The following is a 7,207-nucleotide window of genomic DNA, read 5'->3' on the forward strand; positions in this document are numbered from 1 at the left end:
AAGATCTGACAGAGAAGGTTGGAAGGGCAGTGACGGGAGGTGAGGGAGGAGAAGAAGCTGCTATTTCCTGGTTATGCCATATCGAGTTCAGCCCATGTGATATATTCGATTCCGTTCAATAAGTGAATGAAAGAATGAATAAATGAATGAATTTCTGTATAATTTGGTGCTATGACCACCTGTCCAGTGGCCCCTGCCTACCCTACATACAACAAGACTCCAGATGATGTCTTCACCTCAGCACAGGCAGAGGGCAGGATAAGGCCTGTCCATCAGCTTTGGAGGTGAAGCTGGGAAGTCACCAATTCAGTGAGTCAGGGAAGGCTGACCTCAGGGCACTCCTGACTTCTCCCAGGTGTGCCCCACAGCAGTGATTCACTCTCAGCTTATCAAATCTCGCAACTGCTGAGTGTTACTTCGTCCCCAATAAGAAATGACTTTCGGGGACAAATTAGCAAAGTATCCAGGTGTGATGTCACCCTCTGTTTGGTACTGAGGTAATGACATTCTCCACTTTGGACATTTCTCTGGACAATAAGCCTGAGATTACTGTAAGAAGAGTATAGACACTTCTCCTCCTGTGGCTCTCTGTGTTATGGGGGGTCAACCCTGTGCAAGATGGGTGAATGTTCCCAATTTAACCATTTCTCCCTAGATGAGCACAGCACAGGTTCTTTCCTAGAGACATCAGTGAAATTAAGTTGGCAAGAAGGTCTCTTCTAATCCTGCTATTTTAGCACAAGGCTTCTGGTGGGCCCCATGGCATCATCCTTGTTTTTCTTTTGTAACCTGATTGTATTGCCTTGGAACTGACTGATCACTTGTCTGTCTCTTCTTCTAGGGCAGGAGCTTTATTTTATTCAAGATTCTACCCTAAAGGTGCCAGGCACAGAGTAGACCCTTGATAAATGCTGGTTAAGTGAATGAACTTGATTTGCTTTAATGGGTCTCCCTGAGACAAATGGAGTTATGTACCAGGCCCATTTTCTAGAAGGAGTCACTGAGGCACAGACAGGTGGGGTGGTTTGGCCAACATCCCACAGTGAAGTAGTTGGACAGATGAGACTAGAGTAGGCCGATGGACTGCAAAAAAATAACTATGAAACCAAATGTATCAGTCAACACAAGCCAAAGCTAGTTGCCTAGAAGCCAGAATACACTCTCCAAGCTTAGACTCTTAGCACAGAGCCCAGACAGTCATAATGCCATCATCACTGGCATTTTACAGGTTACTGAATGGTTTCACAGCCATCAACTTGCTTACTCTTCACAGGGACCTGGACAGCACCATTACAGACAATATTGTCCACATTGTACAGGTCCAGAGAGGTTAGAGGATGTGCCTGAGGATGCACAGCTATTAAAGGAGGAAGGCATCATGACCTCCAATCATGTGATCTCAAATCTGTGAGCTTCCCACCAAACCTGGTTAAACCCAACCAAACAAGAGCACACGGAGCATCTTCAAGATCCACCCAGATGCCCCCTGTTAGTTTCGGATCAATGTCAGGAGCGACATCTTTCAATTTTCGTGTATCTTTTTGAGGTCCTTCGACTTTGCCCCATATGAGTTCACCTTGGCTAGGCAGCACTCTTGTTCCCAGGAAGAGTGATGACACAGTCCCTCCTCCTGGGTCCCTAGTGTATCCTGGGAACCTGTCTGCAGAATCCAGTTCTGAGCTGGGCCGCCACAGCAGTGCTGTGCCTGGGCAGGGCAGATTGCTGGGATGCAGAAGTGGTTCTGGAGTAAGCACACTTGCCTCTGGGAGAGGCTACTGTGCCAGCTGTCATTTTCCACTCAATATGTCAGGCAAGAAGTGAGACCGACAGCATTCTTCCCTTTGTGTCTCAAATACACATGCTTTTGTTTCTACTGGCAACATTCTATATAGCTAGTTCTCTTTGGAGGAGTATCTCGGCATTAAGATAAAGGAGCTCCTGAAATTTGGCAGATTCAAGGGTCTAATTTACAAAGTTGGGACCAGAAGATGAAATGGCTTTCGAGGTTTTGTTCAAATTGTTAAAAGAGATGCCAAAATATGTCTTTTTATGTACAGCTGGCTTCATTTTTTAATGTCAATACCAGCTTACTGTTGAAGGTAACAAATGACACACTGTAATATCTTCCCCAGTTAATTTTTAAAAGGAAATTCAGGAGGACAGAATAAAACTACCTTTTTTTTGGTTTTTTAATGACAAAGCATATTTAGACAGACTAAATTTGGCAAAATAAATAAGCAAATAAGCTCAGTGACTTCCATTTACCAAAACTTATTTTAAAAGCAAGAGGAGACATGAAAGGCAAAAACTCTACTCAAATCTAAACAGCTTCCAAGGAAAATTCCTGTAACCTTGAAGAATAATAAAGACTCACGGATATATTTGGAATTTCTGAATGGGAGAACTGTTTCCCGAGAGCATTTTTAACATCCCAAGCGAAAAATGAGAACAAGGCTTAAATTGTTTGGTAAAGAGCAAAGAACCCTTTGGTTTCAGAAAAAAGAGAGGGAGACGGCAAGAGTCAAAATGCTGTGAGTGACTGGAGTTCTCTATGAAACAGGAACACTGGTAGCTATTGCCAGAAAACTTTCTCAATGCCCCGTGCAAAGAGTGTACATTACAATCATCTTTCCTTTCTTCCTTTCTTTCTTCCTTCCTTCCCTTGCTTCCCTCTCTTCCTGCCCTCCCTCCCTCCCGCTCTCCCTCTCTCTCTCTCTTTTTGACAGAGTATTTATTGCTTTGCTGCTCAGACTTGAGTTTAGTGCCCAAATCTCGACTCACTGTAACCTCCATCTCCCGGGTTCAAGCTATTATCCTGCCTCAGCCTCCCGAGTAGCTGGGATTTCAGGCATGCACCACCATTCCCAGCTAATTTTGTATTTTTAGTAGAGATGGGTTTTGCCATGTTGGTCAGGCTGGTCTTAAACTCCTGACCTCAGGTGATCCGCTCACCTCAGTCTCCCAAAGTGCTGGGATTATAGGCGTGGGCCACGGTGCCCAGCCTACACCACACTTTAATGTCAAATAAATCAAGGGAGAAGTGCCAAATAATTTCTATAATAGGTTCAGATTTTGAACTTTTCCCCTTTGGCAACATCATCTCAGTTGTTTGAAACAAAGCAGTGACCTCTACCAGCGATTTCTGGCTCCTCCTGTGACTTCAAAACAGACCCTAGCCTTGTATCCATCTTCTCTCTCCCTTGCCACCACTGCCAGCAAGCAGCAATCAATAGAACTTGGCTGGGCCTTTTCAGCTTTTATTTAGTGAGAGTAAGTGTGGCCTCCTCCCTTTGCCCTACCCCACTGGAGTTTTTCCTCAGTGGCCAGGCTGCAAATCTTGCCCCCAAGCCCTTTGTTCCACCCGCCTGAGGTTGCCTGAGCAAAGCCCATGCTTCACCAGAGATTAATTTGAGGTGTTTTACTACAACCACTAACCAGCGTCACAAATGGGATCAGTTTGCTAATTAGAAGCCCTTGGCCTCTAGAGCCCTGGGCTGCAATCATCCCCCATGGCCTCAGGAAATGCGAAAGAGGTGCTACAGACCCTGGATGAGGGTGAGGGGATCATTTGTTGAATCCCACTCAAGGCTCCTTCAAAGACTGGAGAGAGAAGGGCTGCACCAAAGCGCAGCTTCAAGAGCGGGTTGGAGGCTGGAAACCTGAAACACTACTCAGAAATAGTATTTCTTGGATTTAGAACATTTAAACATAACCAACAAGCATGTAAAACTGCTAAGCACCAGGTTGGATTTAGAGACTCGATAATGTGTGTATGTGCGCACCTCTGTGTGCCCCTCCTAGCTGGCACTGAGTGTTGTTTCCACCTGGCACCACAGTAGATCCTGTCCTCTCCCTTCCCTGAAGTTAGGATCTTGCAAACTGCAGGTGCCCGAGCCACCTTTGGAATCCCACAACCCCAACGCACACAGACACATACTCAAGTGCTGGAATATGGCTCTCACACATAGATGTCATTCAGATGTTTGTAGAACTCTTAATTACATACCAGCCCCAAAGAGAGACTTAGATAAATGAGGTCTAGCCCCTGCACTCCAGAAGGCTATATAATAATGGCGGACATGAAGAGAAGAGCTACATTTATGTAATAGGACCTACGACCTAAGCAAAGGAGGAAGTAAACAAATGCACAGGCATGCAATGGGTTTGGTAAAACTTTGCTTTGACGGGCAGGGCAAAACTGCTCATAGGACCGTAGACTGAGGGCAAGGACTTCTTTTACATACTTCCTCCCCCTCTGGCAAAGTGGAAGAGAAAGGAGAACCTACCTCTTAACCTGCAGCAGAAGTAGATGCACTTGGACACTAGCTCTTTCCTCTCTCCCGCCCCATCTCTGTGGCTCTGGCAACAGGGACATCCACTCTCACAGTTTTGCTTAGAAACAGGGAAAGGTCAGGGCACTGGAGTGTCCTGGGGACAGGTACACTGGGAAGAATATGATAGGAGGAGGCTGATTTTCAGGGACAGTTCAGAGGTAGAGCTTGAAATTTTCAGAACTTGCCCAACATTACACACACACACACACACACACACACACACACACACAATCTATCCATCCATCTATTGCCCTTTCCACTTTGATTTTAAAAGTAGAAATTTATGGCCGGGCGCAGTGGCTCAAGCCTGTAATCCCAGCACTTTGGGAGGCCGAGACGGGCGGATCACGAGGTCAGGAGATCAAGACCATCCTGGCTAACACAGTGAAACCCCGTCTCTACTAAAAATACAAAAAACTAGCCGGGCGAGGTGGCGGGCGCCTGTAGTCCCAGCTACTCGGAGGCTGAGGCAGGAGAATGGTGTAAACCCGGGAGGCGGAGCTTGCAGTGAGCTGAGATCCGGCCACTGCACTCCAGCCTGGGAGACAGAGCCAGACTCCGTCTCAAAAAAAAAAAAAAAAAAAAAAAAAAAAAGTAGAAATTTAAAAAACAAACAGAGGCCAGAGTATTGTGGGATGGAAGAGGGCTTCCTGTTTGAATACAAACCGTCAACCCAGGATCATAGTTCTCTTCTCACACTCCCTGGAACACAGCCTCCCCTCCCCAACGTTCAAAAGACCCTGGTTTCATGGAAAATAAAACACACGTTACATATGATAATGCCATCTAATTTGAGTTTTTGAGTAAGTACAGTCAGTCCTACACTCCTCGCCCCTACTGGACTCCCCTCACCCAAGACTTTCTAATTTTAGAGCTGAGAGCAGAGAACTTGATGCTGGGTATGTTTCCATTTACCATGAAAGGCATGTTTCTCCACAAACAACTGGAGGGCAGGCTTGGAAAGCAGGTTTAAAGACCAGACTTGTAGAACTTTGGCATGGCAATTCTCTGGAAACATCTACTATCCCATCGAAAGGCAGGAAGTATTGAGAATGAATGTGTGTTCTGGCTTCTTTCAAACAAAATGATTTAATTTTAAGAGTCTCAATTCATAAAATAGCCCAGCTAATCTTCCAAGGAAAATGGGCATATTTTGTTTTTCTTCATTCGTCAAAGAGTATTTGGGCCATGAAAAGAATTTGTACTGAATTTCCTTAGAAGACTTAATTGGGCAATGTGCCTTATGAGGGAATATAGAATGGTTACAAAAAATATAAAAAGTTTAATGGGAATATAAATTTTTTATGGTTTAGAAATTAGAACCAGTTTAACTTCCCTGATAGCCACAAATAAAACACACACACACACACACACACACACACACACACCAGTTTCTTCCAGTTCCTTCAGCAAGCTATAGTCCTTTTCTATAAGTTTGTAGATTTATAGATTTAGCAGCTACTTCTGCAGAAGGAAAAGCAAAAGTCTTCATTTGTGAAACAGACATTTTTGGTTTTTTTTTTGTTTGGTTTGTTTGTTTTTGTTTTGTTTTTGAGATAGAGTCTCACACTGTCACCCAGGCTGGAGTGCAGTGGTGTGATCTCTGCTCACTGCAACTTCTGCCTCCCGGGTTCAAGTGATTCTCCAGCCTCAGCCTCCCAAGTAGCTGGGATTACAGGCGTCTGCCGTCATGCCCAGCTAATTTTTTGTATTTTTAGTAGAGACGGGGTTTCACTATGTTCAACGGGCTGGTCGTGAACTCCTGACCTCATGATCCGCCTGCCTCGGCCTCCCAAAGTGCTGGAATTACAGGCGTGACCACTGCGCCTGGCCTAAAGCTGACATTTTCAAACCTACAGGTAGGTCCTCTTTGCCCAAACTATAGGTCAGGTCCTTTTATTGCCACATATATAACCAAGTTATCAATATTTCCCTTGAATCATCTTATAAGAGGAAAAGCCAGAAAGCATTCTCAATGTTTTAAAAAAATCACACAGGACTGCCACCTGTTCATTCTCCCTATGGCCTCCCTCTCACCTGCCCACCCGTCTCTCACCTGTTCTCTAGGTGCACCTCATGTCTCCAGGTACACAGACCCCGGGCACTTGACCTGCTTTTCTTTCCATTCTATTGCTGCTACCCCCAACAAAGACCATTTTTTTCCCTCATGTCCTGTTCCTGGGCAAGGCACAGTCTCCCCAACTCCACATTCCTCAAAACAAGCAAATAAGCAATTGGTTTCCCTGTAATTCAAAAGACTTACTGCCAATTCCTTTGTGAAAATCAATGGCGGACGCCCAAAATAACAAGTACAAGAAAACTATGAAAGTTCGAGGAATCTCCCCAAGGTCTCCAAGGTATAACCCAGATTGGACCCTGACATTTTCTTTCTTATGTGACCTCAAGTAGCTTCTCCCAGTTGGTGTTGGATGTTGGGCCAACCTGTAGAGACTAGAGGCCATGTTACATCTGATGTGGGTTCCCTGCTGAAAGAATTGATCTCTGAATTATTGGCTAGTGTCTAATGTACACCAACCCACGATGCCAGGCACTGCTGCTCCCGCATCCTGTGCCTGCTGCAGACTTGGCTGAACAATCACAGACCTGTCTCCTAGAGCCTGGATGCTGCCCCAGCATCCTTCTCAGCAAGGTGCTATCAGTAGCCATGAACAGCTTTTTGGATTCAGCACGTGAGATGGACTTGTCATTCCTGTTCTCCCTGTCCTGTATCCTGCAGTCCGAGTGAGATACATGCATCAGCCAGTGGCAAAGGCTGTATCCAGCTTCCAGCAAATACTGGCTGCTTTGCCTCTTGCTTCAGGAAGGATCAGCCAACAGGTATTTGGCCAACCTGCCCCAACGCCCTACCAGGT

The sequence above is a fragment of the Rhinopithecus roxellana genome, chromosome 4 (genome assembly GCF_007565055.1).
Source record: "Rhinopithecus roxellana isolate Shanxi Qingling chromosome 4, ASM756505v1, whole genome shotgun sequence".
NCBI classification, from domain to species: domain Eukaryota; kingdom Metazoa; phylum Chordata; class Mammalia; order Primates; family Cercopithecidae; genus Rhinopithecus; species Rhinopithecus roxellana.